General features: G+C 37.6%; 3 pseudogenes; 1 reads left to right on the top strand and 2 right to left on the bottom strand.

The window, feature by feature from the left end:
- Window positions 1–8,397: 8,397 nt before the first annotated feature.
- Window positions 8,398–9,330, bottom strand: LOC126063707 (olfactory receptor 4P4-like; annotated as a pseudogene).
- Window positions 9,331–16,310: 6,980 nt separating this feature from the next.
- LOC126063706 (olfactory receptor 4P4-like) lies at window positions 16,311–21,415 on the bottom strand (annotated as a pseudogene).
- A 263-nt stretch (window positions 21,416–21,678) lies between these two features.
- Window positions 21,679–22,389, top strand: LOC126063705 (olfactory receptor 4P4-like; annotated as a pseudogene).
- The last annotated feature ends 3,492 nt before the right edge of the window (window positions 22,390–25,881 follow it).

Raw genomic sequence — 25,881 nt, 5'->3', positions numbered from 1 at the left:
TTTTCAATGTTTTTGTCATGTTACTCTGGGCATGAAGAGATGATGTGATAGTCAACATAAATTTATTGCAATATACTTTTTTTTCCTAGTTACCTAAACTTTAAAAAAAGGTAGATTTTTAGAAAACTCTTTTGAATTACATCTTACCAATCAAATATGTTTGCCCAGATGGAAACACCACTTTTCTGATATAAAAAAAGGTCCCTCCAGCACAGCATAAAACAAGTCATGCAGCCTGCTTTGCTCAACCATTTTTCTCCCTTAACTTTTTACAGACTCTACGCACACAAGCTGCAGGATTCCATTACAGAATTTATTCTCTTCATATTATCTTAAACAGAAGAAGCTATTGGAGGAAGTACAGCTAGAATGCTCCTTAGAAGCCAGGATGGTGAGACTTTGTCTCCCTTACTTTGGACACGTGATCAGAAGGGACAAATTCCTGGGCAAGGACATCATGCTTGGTAAAGTAGAGGGTCAACAAAAGGAGGAAGACACTCGGCAAGATGAACTGACACAACAGCCACTACAACGGACTCAGTCCTACCTGCTGTGTTGACCACGGCACAGGAGGGAGCAGCCTGTGTCCTGTCCTACTCGGGGTACCTAGGAGTCAAACCTGACTGAGGACGGCACAGGAGGGAGCAGCCTGTGTTCTGTCCTACTCGGGGTCCCTAGGAGTCAAACCTGACTGAGGATGGCACAGGAGGGAGCAGCCTGTGTTCTGTCCTACTCGGGGTCCCTAGGAGTCAAACCTGACTGAGGATGGCACAGGAGGGAGCAGCCTGTGTTCTGTTCTACTCGGGGTCCCTATGAGTCAAACCTGACTCGACAGCATCTAACAACATGCTTCCTTTCCAAGTAACCGCCTGGTAAAATCACGGTATTAGCACACAGCAGATCTAATTTTCCCTTCCTCTCTGTCATTTAACAGTTGATTCCACAGGAGTTCAGGCTCTGTGGATGAAATGCAGGAGTTGCATTGGATGATCTCGGAACAGCTACCCAGGTACTGCTAGTGTGTGATTCCTGGAGCTGTTAGTTTGTGGAGAACACCATATTTAGGTACCTGTCATCCTTCTCCATGCTTTCCCTGGTTCTCCTAGAAAAACTGAGGCTCAGGAAAAATATAGTATTTTGAAATTCATTATTGTCTCTGTACCTCAGTTTTTGTCTCTGTAAAATTGAGATAATTGTAATATCTCCTTCTAGGGTTATTGATTGAATTAAATGAGCTAATAAATGTGAAGTTCTTTGAACAATGCCTGGAAGATATTATACATTCAGTAATTGTTAGTCACTTTCTACCATTCCTAAATTTAAAATTACATCATCTTCATCATCATCAAAACAATAATGAAAACAACCCTTTTGTGTGTGCCAAATTAAACTCCATAAAAGCAAGCTGTTCTTGCCTTATCCCATGAACAATATTCTTTATTTTATGCCTGTTTCTTCCAGAGAGAAATATAGTAGTATTTACATAGTATTCAGTATTGAGACATCAAACACAGTCCCAAGATGTAGGAACTGGTTTATCTCCCACTGCCCTTCAAGCGAACTGTCTTCTCCAAGCCGACTGGCTGGTTCACCATTTCCCAGCTATATGCTATGCACTCATCACTCTGCGCTCCAGTTGATTTCCCCACACTGGAATGTCCTCCTTCTTGCTTTGCCCAACCAGAATCCTCCCAATGCTTTCAAGGCTGTGTCACACATCCTAATCCTCAGGAAGACTCTTCTGTCTACTCCAGTTCTTAGTACTTCTCACTTTCCCTAAAATAGTTTCAGTTCCTGGCATCCAGTGGACATTAAATTGTGAGTTGTCTGGTTTTGAAGAATTTTCACTTCTTAAATGCTCTGCCTCAAAGCCCAAGAAAAAATATAAACACACTAGGTCAGGAACTGTTACTTGTATTACTTCTGCCTTCAAAACATTGGAAATAGCAGAGACTATGGAGGTATACCCTAGTTCAGAACACAGCTTTTACATTTAAATGTAAGCTCGTTCACCTCCTTGAACCTTGTCTTTTCTTCTTCCATAAAATCAGGGATTACTGTGAAAATCAAATATGAACCTCAATGTTCAAAAAAAAAAAAGTAAGAGAAAAAAAGTACTAGTTCCTCCTGCTTCACCATTGGTGCCTCCATAATGTTATGAACATGGGAGGTACTCAAGGTATTCGAGTGGTAGTAGATCCTAGTCATTAAGAAGATGGATTCTGGAGCTATGTATCCTGAGGTAGGATTCTGGCTCCAAAATTCACTTGTAGCATGATCTTGTGTAAAATGTATAACCTCAATTCCCTCATCTACAAAATGGGTGCTACTACAAATAACTCTGAGTTTTTTTTTAATAAGGATTTGATGTTTATTTAGGTAATGAACTTGGGACAGAGCCTGGTCTATATTAAGATTAAGCATTTAATAATTACTTATCATCGCTATTATACATCTGGAAACCCTGGTTGCACAGTGGTTAAGCACTACAGCTGCTAACCAAAAGGTCAGCAGTTCAAATCCACCAGGTGCTCCTTGGAAACTCTATGGCACAGTTCTACTCTGTCCTATAGGGTTAGGGTTGCTATGATTCAGAATCGACTCAACAGCAACAGTTTTTTTTTTTTTTTTTGGTTTATTATATACCTTTGTCCTACTGATGGATGTAAATACAAATTCTGAGTGGCATGATAGGTCATTTTGCTATTATTGTTACAAATATTAAATTACTTATTAAAGTACATAATGTTTTCCATATGGATAAATAAACATAGGTACATAAGACATGGCACAGTTTGTTTCCTGTGAACAGTCCATCCTTTTTTACCTGAAGGCTGGGGTTTCTCACTCCTGGGGAGCTTCCCCGCATTAAACAAAGTTGTTTCCTGGCCAGGAATAAGCCGATTCCAACATGTGTCATACTATATCTTGACTCCCTTTACTGGTTTGCAAAAGATTCAGATAATTGAACTAAATTATCTTAGACCATCTTGAACCAAAGCTTTAAAAATAACCTCAGATCCATTTGTCTTGTCCCTTTAGCCCATTACCATTTTAGTGTGGCCACTTCAAGTCAATGATAAGTCTCGAGTAGCTTTTATGTGTTAGGCATCGTGCTAGGTGATAGGAGCACAAAGTTGCATGGGAACCAGTTTCTGCCCCAGAATATCTGTTTATTTATTCAACATGTATTGAACACCTTCTCTTTACCAGGCATTGACTTAGATTCTTGAAGCACCAAGCCAAAAAAAAACCCATTGCCTTCCAGGTGATTCTGACTCAGGGAGACCTAGAACTGCCGCATAGAGTTTCCAAGGAGTGCCTGAGGGATTCAAACTGCCGACCTTTTGGTGAGCAGCTGTAGCTCTTAACCACTACATCACCAAGGTTTCCACAATAAATATAAGTTCGTTAAACTATTGATTAGATTAAATAAATATACAAAAACTTCCCTTTTGTACCTGTCATCTTTCTTTATATTAGATCCACAACAACTTTACCAGAAGATAAAGTGTTTACACTTTTTTACACAATTATCGTCCCCATGCTCAACCCTCTTATCTATACCCTTAGAAACACAGAGATGAAAAATGCCATAAGTAAAGTGTGTTGTAATCAAATGTTTGTGGAAGGGAAGCAAATGATTTGAAGGGCACTCTGAGATGCAAATAAATATCATCTCATGACAACTCCAGACCATGTAAAAGCCAAGCCTTGAACTACAGCTCGTCATCGGTGGAGTTCTTCTTTCAGTTCCTTTCCTGACGTGCTTTCCTTCTTTTAATTCTTCACTAGATTGTAAGCTCCATGAAGGTAGGGGTCATGTCATGTTTATTTCGCTGCTCTTTTCCTAGTAACAAGCAAACTTTCTACCATATACAAGAAACTCAATAAATATTTATTGGATTAATATATAAATATCTTATGGAATATCTCTTGTTCTCATACACTGTTGGAATCATCTCCATGTATTAGTAATCCATTTGAACATTAAACATTACCATATTGCTGATATTTATTCCTCTTCACTTATTTTTCTGTTTCTATGTATATGTTGGCTTCTTATGGCTACGATAGTGGGCAAGAGAGGCTTCTATGTGGGTCCAATCAGCCAATGGCTAAATCAGCCAGCCCAGACACTGAAGAATCAGGAAACATAGTATTGGGTCAACGCTTTTGGAGTGATTTAGGTTTATTTACACATTCTTTTCCCAATATTACAACAGAATCTTCATATATGATAAGCTTGTTATTCATAAGGTCTCTTCTTACAAGAAAAATAGCCAATTTATGTATTAAAAAGGGTCACACACCCTCCAAATTAAAAAGGTCTAACTAGAAGTCTCTCTTTTTTTTTGGTCTAATAGTTCTTCTGGTGATGTTGAAAAAGCCAGGATGGCAAAATACACTGACAGAATATACCTCTTTATATAGTTAAAAATCTATTTTAAAGCCTTCTATCTCTAAACTATTTATCATGTTTCCATAACATTAATCTCTACAAAATTTTATAAGAAATAAAGATAATACAAAATATCGAATAGTCACAATAAAAGGAATTCAAACCTCACAAATCATAAGCCAGTGAATCCCTGTCGTACAGGGTATCTCTATATAACCCTATATGAACTAGATATATGTACACACTTTATGAATATGTCTCCTTGTTAGTTTGGATGCTATTTTCAATGTAGATATGTTATAGTAAAGACACATCATATATACTTAAGATGTGAATTGAATGTGGTTTAAGTTACCTAAGGTCACAAATATTCCTCAATTTGTCTGTCAGTTTGTGACACTGTGGGGGCTTGAGTGTTGCTGTGATGCTGGAAGCTATGCCACCAGTATTCAAATTCCAGCAGGTCACCCACGGTCAACAGTTTTCAGCTGAGATTACAGGCTAAGACAGGCTAGGAAGAAGGATCTGGTGATTTACTTCTAAAAAATTAGCCAGTGAAAACCTTATGAACTTGAGGGGAATGTTGTCTGATATAGTGCTTGAAGATGAGCCCCTCAAGTTGAAAGGCACTCAAAAAACAGAATGCAGAAATTATTGAACAATGTTATTAGTATCACATGCAAGTACAATTTTGCTGACCATCATTTAAAAGCAGTTGCAGCAGTACATCAACAGGGAACTGCCAGAAATTAAAGGCGGATTCAGAAAAGGACTCAGAATGAGGGATATCATTGCTGATGTCCAATGGATCCTGGCTGAAAGCAGAGAATACAAGAAAGATATTTACCTATGTTTTATTGACTACGCAAAGGCATTTGACTGCATGGATCATAACAAATTATGGATAACATTTCAAAGAATGGGAATTTCTGAACACTTAATTGGGCTCATGAGGAAACTACACAGACCAAAAGGCAGCCCTTAGAAGATAACAAAGGGCTACAGCATGGTTTAAAGTCGGGAAGGGTGTGTGTCGGGGATGTATCCTTTCACCATACCTATTCAACCTGTATGCCGAGCAAATAATCCAAGAAGCTGGAGTATATGAAGAAGAACATGACACCAGGTTTGGAGGAAGACTCATTAACAAGCTGTGTTATGCAGATGACACAACCTTGCTTGGTGAAAGTGAAGAGGACTTGAAGCATTTACTGATGAAGATGAAGGACTACAGCCTTCAGTATGGTTTCCACCTCAACATAAAGAAAAAAAAATATCCTAACACCAACAAGCAACATTATGACGTACAGAGAAAAGATTGAAGTTGTCGAGGATTTTATTTTTCTTGGATTATTTACAATCAACTCCCATGGAAGCAGCAGTCAAGAAATCAAATGACACATTACATCAGGGAAATCTGCTGCAAAAGACCTCTTTAAAGAGTTAAAAAGCAAAGATGTCACTTTAAAGGCTAAGGTGCTCCTGATCCAAGCCTTGGTGTTTTCAGTCGCCTCATATGCATTCCAAGGCTAGACAATGAATAAGGAAGACCAAAGAAGAATCTATGCCTTTGAATTATGGTGTTAGGGAAGAATATTTAATACACCATGGACTGCCAAAAGAATGAACAAATCTGTCTTGGAAGAAGTGCAGCCAGAATGCTCCTTAGAAGCAAGAATGGTGAGACTTCGTCTCACGTACTTTGGACCTTTTGTCAGAAGCGATAGATCCCTGGAGAAGGACATCATGCTTGGTAAAATAGAGGGTGAATGAAAAAGAGGAAGACCCTCAAAGAGATGGATTGACACAGTGGTTGCAACAATGGGCTCAAGAGTAACAAAGATCATGAGGATCGTGCAGGACCAGGCAGTGTTTCCTCCTGTTGTACACAGGGCTGCTAGGAGTCGGAAGTGACTCGAAGACAACTAATAGTAACAATAACAAGGTCACAAAACTATTGAATGACAAAGATGGGATTCAACTATCCAGACTGCAAGATACTTAGTCTATTAGAGGTGTCTGACAGCTGAAACTCTCAGAGGAAAGAGTAAAAAACATCTCATATCTTGTATGTACTACAGCATTGGGTGGGATATTGGGCAGGGCATAATTCCCTATACCAATTAAATCATTTCCCCTTTATGTCTTTTGCCCACTGTTTTTTCCCAATACGCATACTTATTTCTCACAAGTTCAATATGCCTAGAAAGTGACTCCATTGTCCTGCTTGATATGTCATGGATGCTGCTACTTTGACTATTTTGACATTCAATATATAAGACCAATAAGGAAAACACACTGGCTTTGCCACCAAAAGAAAGAAAACAAGCCCGTCAAAATGCATGATATTTTTAAGTAAAATATTTTTACATAATTTATAGTAATTTTGTTGTTTTGTTACTGAGAATATACACAGTAGAACATACACCAATTCAACAATTTCTACACGTACAGTTCAGTGACACTGATTGCCTTCTTCAAGTTGTGCAACCATTCTCACTCTCCTTTTCTGAGTAGTTGTTCCTTCATTAACATAAACTCACTGCCCCCTAAGTTTCCTAGCTAATATTTCACGTTGATGTCGTCAATTTCATCCCATATAGATAGATCTTAGAAGAGCACAATGCTCGACAATTAAATTAAAAATTTTAAGTGAAATATTTTATACTTATTATCTAAATTCATATTGAAAAAAATAGTAAAATAATATTTGACGAGATATAGAGACTACATTTGGTAATGGGGACCTATGAGCTATACTTCCTCATATAGAAATATAAGATGGGCATTTTGTCTGTTTTTTGTTGTTTTTCTTTACTTGACTATTTAACTGCCTCTCTAGTTTTCAGTTTGATGTTAAAATTTTTCATCCTCCAAGTTTCAGTTTACTCATCCGTAAAATAAAGCAGATAATTAGGTCATTATTTCAAAACTAGAGTTTACGTGGCTTTTCTTTAAAAGGAAATGATTCTCACAAACCTTTTGCTGACTGAAATAAGTTATAATGCTACAAGATTACTTAAACGTGTGAATATAAGGACTTTTATTTCTTATAATATGAGAAAATATTTTTAAAGTATAAAGTAAATGAAATAAAAATGTTAAAATCTTTAAATACTGTTTTACCAAAGTTAATAACAAAAATAATAAAACAATTTTAAAAGATTCTTTTCAAAGCACAGTACTTATTTTTTCACTACAGTTATTTTACAGAAACACTTCCAATTTTTCTACAACTTATTTTTTCTTACATAAATGATATTTTATTGTTTAGACCCCACATAAAGTTTTTTTTCTTCTTATTTAGCATTTTCCATGAATATTGGAAAAGCATAGGCTGAGTGGAAAAAATGGCTCTTAATTTCTGATGCTCCTCTTTTGATGTGAAATGCAGAAAAAATAATAGGCCATATATCCGCAACCAAACCCTGTGCCCTTGAGTTGATTCTGACTCATTGTGATCCTACAGAACAAAGTAGAACTGCCACATAGAGTTTCCAACGCTGTGATATTTGTAGAAGTGGACGGCCACTTTTTTTGTCCCATGGAGTGTCTGGTGGGTTTGAACCACTGACAGTTTGGATAGCAGACAAGTACTTAACCACTATGCCAACAGTCCATACAGCCCTTCAAATGTGGGATGATAGATACCAATGGAGCTTATGTAAATTTGGAGATTCTTCATGGAACCAAAGCACTCAGGAGATAGAAATGTGGACTCTGATTATGGACAAAACCCAAAGAAAAAAGTACCAAATAAAAGTACAACAGTTGAACAAGGAAATAATGACTCAAAGTAGCAGGGAATAATGTAAATAAGAAACACAGATCAATAAAGAAAGACCAAGGTCTTTTAAAGTAAATTATAATATTAATGAACTGATATCAGTGCCTATGCTTATGGTTCTTACGGTCAGTTGTTGCTTTAACAAACTTAAGATGGAGCAAACTCACTTGGATAGGGTGTGGAATGAGGAGTAGATGTGCCTTCCAGATCATTTGCCTTCCAACCAAAAATGGATTCTGGCACCAACTTTCCTCATCGCAGTCTTCATCGCCATGTTTCTCAAAGTGTAGATCAGAGGGTTGAACATGGGGGCAATGATGGTGTAGAAAAGAGCAAACACTTTATCTTCTGGAAAAGTTATAGCTGGTCTAATGTAAATGTATAGGATAGGCGCAAAGAAAAGAACCACAACTGTTATGTGGGAACTGCAAGTAGAAAGAGCTTTGTTGCGGCTTTTGGCAGGGTAGACCCTGATGGTGTGTAATATCAAGAAGTAAGACAGCATCAAGACAACAAAATTCACCAAACTAATTATGCCTGAATTGGCAACAACCAGGATCCCGAAGATGTACGTGTCTGTGCAGGCCAGTTTTAGCAAAGGATTGACATCGCAGAAGTAGTGATCTATCTCATTGGGGCCACAGAAAGGTAAGTTGATAGTGAGGAGACACTGCACAAAGGCATGCAGAAATGCCCCAGTACAGCAAGCAAAGACCAATACATAACACTTCCTTCTGCTCATGATGACAGTGTAGTGCAGGGGCTTGCAGATAGCCAAGTAGCGGTCATAGGCCATCACTGTGAGGATGAAAATTCCTATCCCCGAACAGAAGTGCATAGCAAAAAGCTGTGCCATGCAGCTAGCGTAAGAAATCGTGTTTGTTTCTTCCAGTAAATCAGTGAGAAGCTTGGGCGTCACTGTTTAGGTATAACACAGGTCTGCGAGAGCAAGGTATTTAAGAAAGAAATACATGGGTTGGTCTATTAGCTGACTGTATGTAATGAAAATGATTATGAGCAAGTTTCCCATCCAAATAGCTATGTAACAAAGTAAGAATAATAGAAAGCAGAAAGTTTTAATTGTCTTGTTCTGGGAAAGTCCCAAAAGAATAAATTCTGTGACATTATTGATATTTTCCATGGTCTGATGCAGTTAATTCTCAGAAGGTATAACTGGGAAAAAAAGCTACAAGTTAGCATCAGAAAAATTAATTAAGCATGTGTGAATCAGAGTGAGCATTGCAGAAACAAATTTAGTTAATTGATCAGCTATCCTATAACATACACACATTTACCATTCTGATCAGGCTATTTTTGAGAGTGAGAAGGAGAGATAATAATAGTTATAACAGCTCAAGTTACAAGTTAAGAAGTACAGTCACCTTATGGATGGGATGCTAAAGTGAGCTTACAGAAGATGCATTTCTTGTCCTGGAGTAGCTCATCCTGTTCATAGGTTGAAAGAGGACCAGAATGAAGTGTTCAAGTGTAGGTTCAAATCCCGTCTTTATTTAAAATTTTAATATTCCATTTATTGTGCACTTTTGCATTATTGAAAAAAATATTTCAATGAAATATTATTTATCTTGCTTATCAAGTTGTTTATATCCAAGGTATGTACCTCATTGATTCGTGCTAACCTGTGTTAAGAGCTAAATATATGTTAACAACCTTATGAAGAGCAATAAAAATGTTACAATGGCATTGGAAGCCTAAGAGGCCGTGATAGTTCTTCTAGTCTTGGAATTATTGTAGGAATTTTTAGGTTAGTGCCAGCTACTACCCATGGTTTCTCGCCCAAAAAGTCAAAGCAGAGATGTATTTTTCTCAACATCTTCTATGCTCTCTCCTGTTACTAGTACCAATTATTTATTGAAATAAGCCTTTCTTTTTCTCTTACAATTAACCTATTCTCTCCCCCACTCATTAAGTTTATTCCACATTGGTGCCCAGGAGACTCTGACATTAAGTTGTCTAAACCCATAACATTTCATGCTCTTAACTACCCACTGTAAGCTTCTCCTGCAAAGAGTAACGAAGGAGAAAGGGAGTAATGTATCTCCATTTTAGTGCATCCCTTAATTTCTTTGACTTGTGCTTCTTCTTCTCTATAGCTGTCTTTTCTCCTTTACGTAAAATGCAAGTTACTCACTTCATTAATCTATCAACTCCTTTGATTTCTCCTCTAATAAGAGCCAGATATGACGATGAATACTTTTATTATTTCCATCATGAAATTCTCAATATTATACTAAAAAAATTTTGCTTTATTTTAACATCTGACCAGGGATAGTACACGAATCATTCAATTCATTTTACTTGGAAAATGAGAAGTTATTTTTTAAATGTTTGCAAAAGCTTGAAGGAAGGGGGGCAAACATTTCGAAAGGATTAAAATCAGTATATTTACAGAGAAAAATGTAATTTATATTACCTAGATATACATACATGTATGTATAGATATGCAAACTTAACTATCTTCTGTTTGGATAAAATACTTACTTCATATACGTTGGTCACATTTTCACTTAGCAGGTCAATAGCTCATGAATAAATTTGTTTAGCTCTGAGTCAAAGGCAGTATTCAGAGCTTACAGTGCAGTCAGAATAAATGCTTACCATCTATGCTATCCTTGCTAAAGATTAATAAATTTCAGCATCCAATCAGTGTTTGTTGGTCCTGGGTGTAGTCCTTCACTACATTCCCTGAAGAGGGGAATAGTCTCTCCCGATGTCTGTGACTAATAGGAAAAAAAAGTCGTCATCAACATTTACATTGAAAATGCTTTTTATCTTTATTTTTTTGTATCCAAAAGTTGTATCCACTGTGGTCTCAGGGGTGGAAATTACAAATAAGTTTGGTAATTAATTTCCCTATGGAATTTAAAGTGCATTAACTGAGATATAATTATCCCATTGCACACTCTCACTATTTTTATTGACTTTTATCTATCAGATCCCTTTGTCCTAACAGGTCAAGTGTGGTTCAGTAGGCTCTAACTTCTACATACTTCCTGATTGTACTTCTGGAGATGTCCTGTGGGTGCCTGCTGCATCCCAAGCTGCTGTCAGACCAGCCCAAGGACATCAGCAAGAGTTTCTTGCTGAGATCTACCAAAAAAATGTTGGCCAAATGTGCCGCTGAAAATGGTTTCATGACTCTCAAGTTCCAAACACACAGGTATGTCAGGGTTAATAATTCTTTATACCTTGTATATTCTGATCACAATCCAATGGCCCATATTCATTCAATATTGATAGGCCATAAAGCAAGTGCTTTATGTTGTAACAAATTCTGAGGAACCAGTTGGTGGTAAGGTCTGAGCAGAGACAAAATGGAAAATGCCAAAGAAATCTTAGGGCAGGGAAATTGGACCCAGGATTTGAATTTTGGTTTACCCCACAATAAGTTGTTTGAAAAGTGGGTGGAATACTTCCTGTATTTTTTTCAAGTCCAAATGGCTACTCCAGGCCCTGCTATGACAACCAGTTCCATGTAGGTGCAAAATTACAGCCCTCCTACTTGTTCATCCCTGACCAAGAAACTCTTGCTGATGTCCTTGGGCTGGTCTGACAGCAGTCTGGGATGCTGCAGGCACCCACAGGACATCTCCAGAAGTACAATCAGGAAGTATGTAGAAGTTAAAGCCTGCTAAGCCACACTTGACCTGTAAGGACAATGGGATCTGATAGATAAATGTGTTCCCCCTTTGTCCTCAGGCAGACATTCTGAGATGAGTTTCATAATGTCCCCGGCAGGTCTTTCAGAAGAGATGTCAGTCATCAAAAGAATGGCCAACAATATGATTCATCTTCATATTGGCTCTCTTTTTTTCCCTGCTTTATTCCTCCTGTCCCACATTCCCGCCACCTGGGATCATTTCCCAAAGAAACCACTTGTATGTAAGCATTGCCTCAGGCTCTGACTGTAGGGAAACCAAGGCTACTACAAAAGGAATTCCTGTTTAATTCAGCCCAGTGCTTCGGCCCTCACAAATTTTATTTAGGATTGACGGGTTGATTGTCTTTTTCTCCCAGAAGTTTTCTGTGCTTTGTATTAAGTGGCAGCAAAGCAACTCCCCATAGCAACTGGAGTCGGAATCAACTCTGACAATGAGTTTGCTTTTCTTAATCAATTCCTCGTCTTACCCGTCTTGGAGGTTCTGGCTGAGGTCACGTGAATCCCTCATTGTCTGTCATTTTATATGCCCTCTCTTTTAAAATTTTTTTTTTTTTTTTGGCTAGGCACACTTTGCTTTTATACTAATAGTATACTCTTTTTAGAAAAAAATTGTTTCTTCCCATGGATTCTGTATACCTGCAGTGAAATTAAAAAAATACATAGTTTATTTAAATTTTCTTTTAGTATAAAATACCTGTCAGTAAAAATAATACACACTGCAGACATTTTAGAAAATTCAGGTATTTATAGAGGAAAACTTGTTACCTAAGATATTCCAAACTAAAGGTAACATTTTTGACAATTTATATTTTTGGGGAATTTTTTTCTTAAACTTGGATTTTAATTTTAATACAGTTTTTAATACACAAAGATTTATATGTACATACTTGTTATTCATCGGCACCAGTTGAGTTCAACTCATGGCAACCTTATGTATAACAAGTGAAATGATCCCTTCATGATCTTTAGTATGTTTGAGCCCAATGTTGTGGCTATGTGTCAGTCCATTTATTGAGGGCTTTCGATCTTTTTCACTGACACTGTATCAAACTTGATGTTCTTTTTTAGTGATTTGTCTTTCTTGATAAAATGCCCAACGTAATAAATGAAGTTTTTTCATCTTCACTTGTAAGGAGTATTCTAATTGTATTTCTTCTAAGACTGATTTGTTTGCAGTCCATGGTATATTAAACAGTCTTTGCCAACACAGTTCAACCTTAGCAACATATCATCTGTCTTCCTTTTTCATTGCCAAGCTTTCTCATGTATATGAGGCACTTGAAAATACTGGATTTGGGTCAGGTACACCTTGGTCATCAAAGTAACGTATTTGTTTTTTAATACTTTAAAAAAGGCCCTGGAGGCACAGTGGTTAAGAGCTCGGCTGCTAACCAAAGATCAGCAGTTCAAAGCCACCAGCAGCTCTTCAGAAACTATGGGGCACTTCTGCTTTGTCCTATAGGGTTGATAGGAGTCAGAATCCACTGGATGGCAACAGGTTTGTTTTTGTGTGACTGATGTGCCCAAAGCAATACATCACTGGTTTTTTGAATGTTGCTTCCATGGAGCTCCTGGGTGGCACAATTGTTCAACATTTGACTACTGTTAAAAATAATCAAAACTCACCAAAATTTGAACATAAGGTTTATTCTGAGCAGTTATTCTGTATTCATATCAGGAGGCCATATGGATTCCAGAAAAAGCAAATGGCTCCAAGAAGCTAGGTACAATGGAGCTTATAAAGAGAACAGGAAGGAGAAATGCAGAAGACTAACCATTTTTTTTTAACCATTAGCTAATCTTAACATGATTGATTGAAGTCTACCTCCTCCCCTCTTTACTAGATCAACTGCTATCAGTTTATTTTTGGCCTGGCTGCTAATAGTTTTGTCTTCCATCTACCTGCAGGCAAGAGACTTTTTGAGATTTATATTAGGAGGTAATGGTTTGTTGACTATTCTAGCAGGTTAAGGCAAATTTACATTGCTGTAGAGAAGTTTCTGATAGGTTTTTATGGTTAATATTTGGTTTTGTGGATAAGAAAAAACTTAAAATCATAGTAAGACGTCTGTTATTACTTTTCCTCTTTAATACCACTAATGGAAAAGTTGACAGTTTGAACTCACCCAGGGAAACCTTGGAAGAAAGGCCTAGTGATCTGACCTTGAAAGAGCACAGACTAGTGTAATTCTATTCTGCAACACCTGGGGCCCCCAAGAGTAAGAAATGCCTCGATGGCAACAAGTTTGGTTTTTGGTTTTGGCTTCCATGTACATAGATTTTTCAGCAAGTGGAATGAAATTATTGACAAGTTCAAATTCTTCTTCATTTTTCATGATGTTTACCGATCCACTTGTGAGAATTTTTGTTTTCCTCACATTCATGAATATATATATAAAGTATGTATAATCCTGTTATCATCCTGGTACCTTTCCTTCAAACCTTTTTCTATATATTTATAAATGGTTGTGATGGTCACCTCGTAACAGCAGTGGGGTCTATACACTCAGACTTCTGTAAAATCCAAACGTAAATTTTTTTCATGAGGGTCTGCTTTCTAGGGCCATTTCTGAAACCAAATATCGTAACTTGGGTTTCCTAAGAATCAGACACTAAGCAAAATATTATTAGCTAAAAGTCAGGCACGAAGAAATGGAAATAAGACAGGAAAATGAGAAAGTGAATTTTCTAGCTGGTCACTGTTCAACATCAAAAGCAAATGTTTTTACCACCTACTGGATTTTCTTCCCAGAAAGCTGTATAAAATATTGTGTCTCAGGCGTTCCACTTGGAAGGAGAAAGAGAGAATATTCCACAGCTCCATGTCCATTCATTAGCATTGTCTCTACAGTCCTTAAATCCCTTCACAACTGAATTGCACATGCAGGGAACTGAACAGAGCACCTTACCTGTGTTAAAAGACGCAATGCAGTGACAGGTGAGGTGCTGGGATTTTTACGTGTTTTGCATTTTTATATATTGAGCTGGAACTCACCTAACCTAAAATTAACCATATTAAAACATACAAATCAGTGGTTGTCTTAGTTATCTGGTGCTGTTATAACAGAAATACCTCAAGTGGATGGCTTTAACAAAGAGAAGTTTATTTTCTCTCAGTAAAGTAGGCTAAAAGTCCAAATTCAGGATGTCAGTTCCAGAAGAAGACTTTCTCTCTCTCTCTACCTTCTTACAAAATCCCCCAGACTAGGAGTTTTCCTAGCAGGGAACCCAGGCCCAAAGGTTATGCTCTGCTTCCAGCTGTGATTCCTTGTTGGTACGAGGTTCCCCGCCTCCCCCCCCCCACCTCAGGACACAATCCAATCTTGTAGAATGAGTCCTTTGTCTCTAACACAACTGCTACCCATTCTCCCTTATTAGCATCAGAATGGAAGGATTTACAACATTTAGGAAAATCCCACAATACCAGGAGTCATGGCCCAGCCAAACTGATACACACATTTTGGGGGGACATAATTCAATCCGCAACAGTGGTATTTAATATATTCACATTGTTGGGCAACTATAAATTTATTTATAATATATTTGTATAATTTTTCCTTTCTTCTTTCCTCTTATTTTTATATTATTTCAAATAAGGCTTTTTTTTTTTTTTTTTGTAATGTCTTTTACTATCATGAAACACTGGTTGCATAGTGGTTAAGTGCTATGGCTGCTAACCAACAAGTCGGCAGTTCGAATCCACCAGGCACTCCTTGGAAACCATATGGGGCAGCTCTACTCTGTTCTATAGGGTCCCTATGAGTCGGAATCAACTCGATGGCAATGGGTTTGGGTTTTTTTGAATCTTTATGTTACAGATTTTTCAGATAGAATTATAACCTGAACTTAACTAACATTGAAATTAACGTCATCCAGATATGTCTGCCAAGGTTTTTGGGATATCGTATCTCCCGTTATGTGGGAGAGGATGAGAATAGCTAGGTAGAAGCATCTTGTCCAGTGAAAGCAGAAAGGTGTTGCTTCTTTTTTTTTCTTTAAGTGTTTTCAGTCATGCTTATGAAGGCTGAGTATGTAAAGGTGTTAAAGGTTCCACTAATTTACCTATTGACCTAAACTAGAAAATCCATCCTCCTATCCTCTTTTCTTAAATGCTGGGACAGGGAGTATAAAAATTACATCTCTCCTCTACTAGGTGGCTCCCTGTTTCTATAAATAGGGGCCCACTAGAATGAGATTAAAAATCTAGAGAAGGGGAGAAAAGAGACTTCATTATATTGTCAAAATAAAATGTCAAAGTATGGAGAACTTGAAGCAGATATCTGAGGAGAACACAGTAAAAATGAACACAAAATATATGATAAAATTTTCCAAACAGGAAGTGGTTTGAGCAAATACTAAAGATATTGAGCTTTGACCTTGTACTCTTGCATACGTTCACATACTCCTGTACACATTTTGTATAACATTCTACTTCAATTTTATGGCTCACTGTTGAGCTTTAAGTGAAATTCAAAATGCCTTTCATGCAATTTACTTTCCTTCCAAAATAATTGATAGTACCACATCTTCGTCGCGGTCTTCATCTCCATGTTTCTCAGCGTGAAGATCAGAGGGTCGAACGTGGGAACAATGATGGTGTAGAAAAGGGCGAGCACTTCATCTTCTGGAAAATTTACAGCTGGTGTAATGAGTATGAGGAGGACTGGCACAAAGAACAGGACTATAACTGTTATGTGAGAACTGCAAGTTGAAAGAGCTTTGGTACGACTTTTGGCAGGGTAAGCCCTCATGGTAAATAATATCAGAATATAAGACACCATCAAAATCACAAAGGTCACAGTCTTAGTTATCTAGTGCTGCCATAACAGAAATACCACAAGTGGATGGCTTTAACAAAGAGAAATTTATTTTCTCAAAGTCTAGTGGGTTACAAGTTCAAATTCAGGGCATCATCTCCAGGGGAAGGCTTTCTCTTTCTGTTGGTTCAGGAGGAAGGTCCTTGTCCTTAATCTTCCCCTGGTCAAGGAGCTTCTCAGGCACAGGGACCCCATGTCCAAAGGACACGCTCTGCTCCTGGTGCTGCTTTCTTGGTGGTATGAGGTCCCTCACTCTCTGATTGCTTCCCTTTCCTTTTGTTTCTTGAGAGATAAAAGGTGGTGCAGGCCCCACCCCAGGGAAACTCCCTTTACACTGGAGCAGGGCGGTGACCTGAGTAAGGGTGATGTTATAATCCCACCCTAATCCTCTTTAGCATAAAATTACAATCACAAAATGGAGGACAACCACACAATACTGGGAATCATGGTCTAACCAACCTAACACATATTTTGGGGGGGGGCACAATTCAATCCATGACAATCACCTAACAATTCAGACCCTAACTGACAATTTCCAATAAACCAATTTTGTGTTTATTGGTGGAAGCGGATTTCAGGAAAGGATACACATCACAGGAGTAGTGATCATATCATTGGGGCCACAGAAGGGTAAGAAGATAGTGAGAAGAAACTGGCAGAGTGCATAAATCCCCTAGTACAACAATGTATGACAATTATGTTACACCTCTGCCTGCTCATGACGACAGTTTAGTGAAGTGGCTTGCAGACGGCCACATAGTGGTCATAGGCCATCCAAGCGAGGATGAAGATCTCGATGTGTCCGAGGAAATGAATGATAAAAAGTTGTGCCATGCAATTATTATAGGCAATGGCCTTCCTTTCTGCCAGTAAGTCAGACATTAAATTTGGTGTCACTGTGGATGTGTAGCAAAGGTCGGAGAGAGAGAGGTAAGTAAGGAGGAAATACATGGGTTGGTCATTTAGCTGACTGCATGTGATAGAAATCATTAGGAGCAAGTTTCCCACCCAAATAGCAATGTAACAAAATAAGAATAATACAAAGCAGAGAATTTTGATATTCTTGTTTTGAGTAAGGCCCAAACACAGGGAAGTTATTCCTATTTTTCCTGGTCTAATGCAGTTAAAATGCAGAGAGTCACCTGAAAAGACAATTTATAAGTCATTGTTAGAAATGTTTTTGGATAATATTGCTGATACAACACATATTATAAAAAGTATGTCTAATTGAACTGATTGCAGTGTTTTACAAATTAAAAATCTGTTATTTAACAAGAGTATTTTTTCTAGTTATCTCATGATGATTTCCTTAAATATTTCAGGACATTATGTTAAGTATTTATATTAGTAGGAATGAATGTACTCAATCAATACTTAAAAAAAAATAGGCACTGGTCATTTTACAATTTCAGTGGAATATACAGCTAAGTCTTGAAAAAGATGTAGCTCTGAATCCTTATTAACTCAAAATTTGTTAATGATGCAAGTTTTTGTTTAATGAGGTAGGAGCAAATTTAAAGTTTTAACTGATTACTAGTTGTAACTATTGTTGTTGTTAGCTACCAATAAGCTATGAGTAGCTTGACTCATAGTGACCCCATGCACAACTGAAGAAAACTCTGCCCAGTTGTCTGACATCCACATTATTGGCCAGAGTATCAGTTCCATTGTGATCCATAGGAGTTTTGGAAGTAGACAGCCAGGCTTTTCTTCCTAGTCCGTCTTAGCCTGGACGCTCCACTGAAATCTGTTAGCCATCATAGCAACACTCAAGCCTCCCCGAGAGGAAGCTGGTAGCTGTGCATGAGATGCTTTGGTTGAAACTCAAACCAAATCTTCTGCATGAGAGGCAAGGATTCTAACACTCACCCGCCAGTGCCTCACAGTGGAATGTATGCTACCTTAAAATTATTTAAAAATGAAGCATAAAATAAAATGCAAAATTAATATGATAAATATATATTTTAGAATTGGAAGACAAACGTTCTCTGCAAGAGGCCCATGTAATTGGTTTGGATATCTTTTTGATTGCTTGTTGCTATTGTTGTTGGTTACCCTGGAGCCCATTCCTAACCATTTTGATCCCATCTGTGCAGAGTAAAACTGCTCCATAGGGCTTTCAACGGCTGTGACCTTTTAGAAGCAGATTGCCAGATTTGTCTCCTAAGCCTCTTCTGTTGAGGTTATGTGGCGTCAAGTCAATTCCAGCACTTACTGACCCTGTAGGACAGAGTAGAATTGCCCCATAGGGTTTTCTAGGTTGTAATCTTTACAGAAGCAGATCGCCAGGTCTTTTCTCCTGTGGAGATGCTGGTGGGTTCAAATTGCCTGTCATTAGGTTAGCAGCTGAACACTTAACCATTGCCCTACCAGGGCTCTGAGGTACTTACTGGGTGGGTTCAAATCTTTTGGGCCAGTAGTCCAGCATGTGAAGGGTGAAAGTTTCTGTCACTTAGGCCCTCCTATTTCTAGAGGTCAGAAACCAAAACCAAACGCATTGCGGTCGAGTCTGTTCTGACTCATAGCGACCCTATACGACAGAGTAGAACTGGCCCCATAGAGTTTCCAAGGAGTGTCTGGTGGGTTTGGACTGCTGACCTTTTGGTTAGTAGCCTAGCGCTTAACAACTACGCCACCAGGGTTTCCATATTTCTACAGGTAGTTCAGCTAAAACTATAAACTTAAAAGAACAACAGAATAAAGTAGTAGTTTAAAAAGTGGAGCAAAAGGCAGTTTTATGTGTTTTCCTTTTTTTTTCTCTTGACTCAGCTTATCATATTTTCAAGTCAATTTCCTCACAGTGGAATTGGAAACTGCTTCTGTTTCCATATTTTTACAACTTAGCGATTTTGCCATAAAACCCTGAAGAGTCCTAACACTGCCTAATTCAGAGAGAAAGTTTAGGGAGGTTCATAGGGAAATGTTTATGGGAAGACAAATAATTAGGACCTGGACTCAATTACTGACCTACCCCACAGTGTGCAAATTTGGATACTTCTCATTTTATCACTCTGAATTTACCTTATTTGTAAAATGGGGTAATCTGCTCAGACTTGGCCAAAAATGGTTCTTGTGAAGCTCAAAGAAGTCAACAAATGACAATTATTTTATAAACTATGGAAGCATTAATGTTTGAATTTATTATCTAAGTGTTACTGTTACTAAATTAATATTCTAACAGTTGTCAATAGGACAGCCCAATAAAATTAACTACCATATAGAAAATAAAATTGCATAATCACAAAATCATTTTGGCTAGGAAGTAATCTTTGAGATCTTCTAGTCAAATCCCTTCATTCTAAATAGAATGGATTTTTGTCCAAATAAACATATAGAATAGATAAAGGCAGTTTGAATCTCTTCATCAATCAGTAAATATTACATTAACCCAAAACCAAACTATATTAAACTTAACGGGATCAACTTAGGAAAATTAAGCCACTGCAGTTGGTGTTGACCAAAGCTTCTGATAATTTGGATAATTAACATAAAATTCATGACCACATCATCCAGTTGTCTATATAATTTTAGTCCCCAAAATACATCATCAGCTTCTTACCCCTTTTCCTTAAAAGTTGTAATATATATAGTCCTAATTTTTTTTAATTTTGTGGCTGTATTTTCTTATCAATTTAATTTTAAATCCCATCCTTACCCCTGTATTTTATAGAGTAAGTTAACTATGTTTTCCTCTAAATTAAAGAATTCCATTGCAATGAAAATGGAACCATAAAAGTGTTAAACATACATATATATGCATACATACATATACATACAAGGTTAATTTTATAGTCTATCAGATTTCAGAAAAAGATCCAGGGGTAGAAGGATACCTCTCGGCAAAACCTAGGAGATACTTCCCTAAACAAAACCAAGCTGAGTGTTTTTATAGAAAGCAAAAGGCAGGGAGAGAGAAAGAACAAAAATAGAAAAAAAAAAAAAAAAAGCAAAACAAACCACTGTTCTTATGTTGTGACATACCATTAGGTCACACAGAGCAAAATGTACAAAACCCTAAACATTTCAATTTATCTATTTAGCAAAGCCTGTTTAATGTCTGAACTAAAACTTGTGAGCAAGCAGACAAATCAAAACATGTATGCCAGCAGAAATATTTTTGTGCTTAACAAAGTGTGATAGGATTTTCAAATAGGAGGCTTGAGGTAGAAGCATCCTAGCTTCTTTAAGGCTTTCACTCTCTAAAGACTTTTTAACTCCAGCAAGTCTGGAGGTTGAGATACAAATTTAACAAATTAATTTATTCTGGGGTTATGCTGAAATATTATGATTTAGAATTAGCTATAGGCAAGCCATTGAGAAAGGAGGCTTCTTAGCATACCTCCAATTTTACTGTAAAATATTTCCTCACCTATAGTCTACTTTTAATTTTTAAAATAATAGTTAAAATATGGTTTATGCAACTATTAATATAATGGCTTCATCGTTTGAAAGAACGTCAAACCATTATTTTAGTCATGTGTGCAGAAAGAAAAAAATACCTGAATTATTTTCTCCCACCCATCTCCTGATAATAAAACAAGAGAATTATGGTTCAAACATGAAATTTAGCCTCTGCAGAAACTAAGTTGCTAGGGAACTCATGGAAAACTGATCATCCTGTTTGTATTTATTGATGGGAAATTAATGTACCTGCTAATTAAATGTTTTCTGATATTCTAGCCAAAAAATGTCACTAAGCAATTACATGAATCTCCAATTTTCTCCATTTCCAGAGCCACAGATGAGGCTTAATTTCTGTTCTTGACAATCCTTGCCTTTCATATCACCTTCCCAGTAGACCAATGAATGATTTATCACCTATAAACTCCCACCTATCTATCTAGCTCCCTAATAACAACAACAATTTCAGGCTAAGGAGCCCTGGTGGCACTATGTTACCTCACTATATGCTTGGGAAATGTGGTTATTATGATTTCTATTGAAAAAAAAATTTTTTTTTTTCATATGCCACCTGCTAACTAACCAGCCCATGTACTTCTTCCTTAGTTACCTTGCTCTCTCAGACCTTTTCTACACTTCACTGTGATGCCCAAACTAATGACCCACTTACTGACAGAAAGGAAGATCATTTCCTATAAAAACTGCATGACACAACTCCTTACCAAGTATTGTTTTCACAGGTACTGAGTGAGTCTTTCATCCTCACAGGAATAGCCGATGACTGGTCCATCACTAGCTGCAAACCATTGCACTACACCATCATGATGAACAGGCAAAGATGTAACTCAATTCTCATAGCAGCCTGTCCAAAGGGGCTTCTGCATTCCCTTGGTCTATTTCTTCTTAACAAATGTTTTACCTATCTGTGGCTTCAATGAATTAGATAACTATTTCTGTGATGTCTATCCTTTGTTGAAACTGACCTGTACTGACACAGAAAAAATTGTTTCCTTAGTCATTGCCAATTCTGGTCTAATGGGACTGGTGATTTTCCTATTTTTGATGGCCTCCTATGTTATGATAATGTATAATTTGAGAGAACACTCTGTAGAGAGCCACTGCAAAGCACTTTCCACTTGCAGTTCCCACATCACTGTTACGATTCTGTTTTTTGCATCTGTCATTTTTGATTGTAAAACCTGCAACAACTTTTCCAGGAGATAATGTGTTTACACTTTTTTGCACAATTATCATCCCCATGCTCAACCCTCTTGTCTACCCCTTAGAAACATGGAGATGAAAATGCCATACGGAAAGTGTCATGCAATCAGATGTTTGTGGAAGGGAAGCAAATGATTTGAAGGACATTTGAGGGCTAAACGAGATGCAAATGGATTATCATTTCATGGTAACTCCAGACCATGTAAAAACAAAAAAGCCAAGCCTTGAACTATAGCTTGCCATCAGTGGAGTTCCTCTTTCAGTTCCTTTCCTAGTTTTTATGTTTTACTAGATTTTAAATTCCATGAGGATAGGGGTCACGTCTTTTTTTATTTCACTGCTCTTTTCCTAGTAACAAGAAAACTTTATTATGTATGTTAGAAACTCAATAATTATATATTGAATTAAAATATGAATATTTTATTGCATTACTCTGGTTTTCATATACTACTATAATCATCCACATATTTTAGTAACACATTGGAACATTAAACATCACCATAGTGTTGATATTTATTCCTCTTCACTTATTTTTCCACTTCTCTATATGCTGGCTTTATATGGCTACAAAAAAAAAATTATATGGCTACAACTGTGGGCAAAAAAGACTTCTCCCACTGTCTAACCAGCCAGTGGCCACATCAGCCAGCCCAGGCACTGAAGAATCAGGAAACCCAGCACTGGTCCAAGGCTTTTGGAGTGACTTAGTTTTATTTACATATTCTTTTCTGAGTGTTACAACAGAATCTGCATATATGATAAGCCTGTTATTCATAAGGTCTGTTCTTAAAGGAAAAATAGTCAACTGACATTAAAAATAGTCCAATCATGCATACACACACACAAACACGCACCCCAAGATAAAATTTCTTACTGAAATTCCCTTTTTTTTTCTCTTTTTCTAAATGTTCTTTAGGTGATTTTGAAAAAAGCTGGATGGCAAAATGTCCTGACACTCTATACCCCTTTATACATTTAAAAATCTATTTTAAAGCCTTCCATCTTAAGCCACTTTTACATGTTTTCATAACATTAATCACTACGTAATTTTATAGCAAACAAAGATAACTCAAAATACTGAATAGTTGCAATAACAGGAATTCAAGTCTCACAAATCACAGGCTAATGAATCCTCTGTCCCCCAGGATCTCTCTATATAACCCCAGGACCAAGACATATGTACCCAATTTATAAATATGTCTCTTTGTTAGCTTGGGTGATTTTTACAATATAGTTATGTTGTTATAGCAAAGTCACATCGTACAGTTAATTACAATTATCCATGGTCACAAAGCTAGTAAATGGCTAAGATGTGATTCAACTGTCGAGCCTGCAAGATACTTAATCTAACAGAGGTGTCTGACAGCTGAAATTCACAAAGAGCAGAAAAATATCTCACATCTCATGCATACTACAGCACTGGGCGGGATGTTGTGTAGAACATAATTCCCCATGCCATCTAAATCATTTCCCCTTTTTCTATTACCTACTACTTTTCCATAGATTCAGAGTTATTTCTCACAAGTTCGATATACCTAAAAATTGCCTCCATTGTCCTGCTTGATGTGTTGTGGATGCTGCTACTCTGACTGGTTTGACTTTCAGTCTATATGATTAATGAGGACAGCACACTGGAAACAAACCCATCAAAATAAATACTATTTTTTTTTTTTTTTTTGTGATTAATTTTTTTTTTTTTTTTATAATGACTTTTATTAAGCTTCAAGTGAACGTTTACAAATCCAATCAGTCTGTCACATATAAGTTTACATACATCTCACTCCCTACTCCCACTTACTCTCCCCGTCTTGAGTCAGCCCTTTCAGTCTCTCCTTTCTTGACAATTTTGCCGGCTTCCCTCTCTCTCTATCCTCCCATCCCCCCTCCAGACAAGAGTTGCCAACACAATCTCAAGTGTACACCTGATATAATTAGCTCACTCTTCATCAGCGTCTCTCTCCCACCCGCTGACCAGTCCCTTTCATGTCTGATGAGTTGTCTTCAGGGATGGTTCCTGTCCTGTGTCAACAGAAGGTCTGGAGAGCATGACCGCCGGGATTCCTCCAGTCTCAGTCAGACCATTAAGTTTGGTCTTCTTATGAGAATTTGGGGTCTGCATCCCACTGCTCTCCTGCTCCCTCAGGGGTCCTCTGCTGAGCTCCCTGTCAGGGCAGTCATCGATTGTGGCCGGGCACCATCTAGTTCTTCTGGTCTCAGGATGATGTAGGTCTCTGGTTCATGTGGCCCTTTCTGTCTCTTGGGCTCTTAGTTGTCATGTGGGCTTGGTGTTCTTCATTTTCCTTTGCTCCAGGTGGGTTGAGACCAATTGCTGCATCTTAGATGGCTGCTTGTTAGCATTTAAGACCCCAGACGCCACATTTCAAAGTGGGATGCAGAATGATTTCATAATAGAATTATTTTGCCAATTGACTTAGAAGTCCCCGCAAACCATGTTCCCCAGACCCCCGCGCTTGCTCCGCTGAGCTTTGAAGCATTCATTTTATCCCGGAAACTTCTTTGCTTTTGGTCCAGTCCAATTGAGCTGACCTTCCATGTATTGAGTGTTGTCTTTCCCTTCACCTAAAGCAGTTCTTATCTACTGATTAATCAATAAAAAAACCCTCTCCCACCCTCCCTCCCTCCCCCCCTCGTAACCACAAAAGTATGTGTTCTTCTCAGGTTTACTATTTCTCAAGATCTTATAATAGTGGTCTTATACAGTATTTGTCCTTTTGCCTCTGACTCATTTCGCTCAGCATAATGCCTTCCAGGTTCCTCCATGTTATGAAATGTTTCAGAGATTCGTCACTGTTCTTTATCGATGCGTAGTATTCCATTGTGTGAATATACCACAATTTATTTACCCATTCATCCGTTGATGGACACCTTGGTTGCTTCCAACTTTTTGCTATTGTAAACAGAGCTGCAATAAACATGGGTGTGCATGTATCTGTTTGTATGAAGGCTCTTGTATCTCTAGGGTATATTCCGAGGAGTGGGATTTCTGGGTTGTATGGTAGTTCTATTTCTAACTGTTTAAGATAACGCCAGATAGATTTCCAAAGTGGTTGTACCATTTTACATTCCCACCAGCAGTGTATGAGAGTTCCAATCTCTCCGCAGCCTCTCCAACATTTATTATTTTGTGTTTTTTGGATTAATGCCAGCCTTGCTGGTGTGAGATGGAATCTCATCGTAGTTTTAATTTGCATTTCTCTAATGGCTAATGATCGAGAGCATTTTCTCATGTATCTGTTGGCTGCCTGAATATCTTCTTTAGAGAAATGTGTGTTCATATCCTTTGCCCACTTCTTGATTGGGTTGTTTGTCTTTTTGTGGTTAAGTTTTGACAGAATCATGTAGATTTTAGAGATCAGGCGCTGGTCGGAGATGTCATAGCTGAAAATTCTTTCCCAATCTGTAGGTGGTCTTTTTACTCTTTTGGTGAAGTCTTTAGATGAGCTTAGGTGTTTGATTTTTAGGAGCTCCCAGTTATCGGGTTTCTCTTCATCATTTTTGGTAATGTTTTGTATTCTGTTTATACCTTGTATTAGGGCTCCTAGGGTTGTCC

Source organism: Elephas maximus, chromosome 20 (assembly GCF_024166365.1).
Source record: "Elephas maximus indicus isolate mEleMax1 chromosome 20, mEleMax1 primary haplotype, whole genome shotgun sequence".
Lineage (NCBI taxonomy): Eukaryota > Metazoa > Chordata > Mammalia > Proboscidea > Elephantidae > Elephas > Elephas maximus.
Note: the sequence above shows the minus strand (reverse complement) of the source record. Positions and strands in the feature narration are given on the sequence as shown.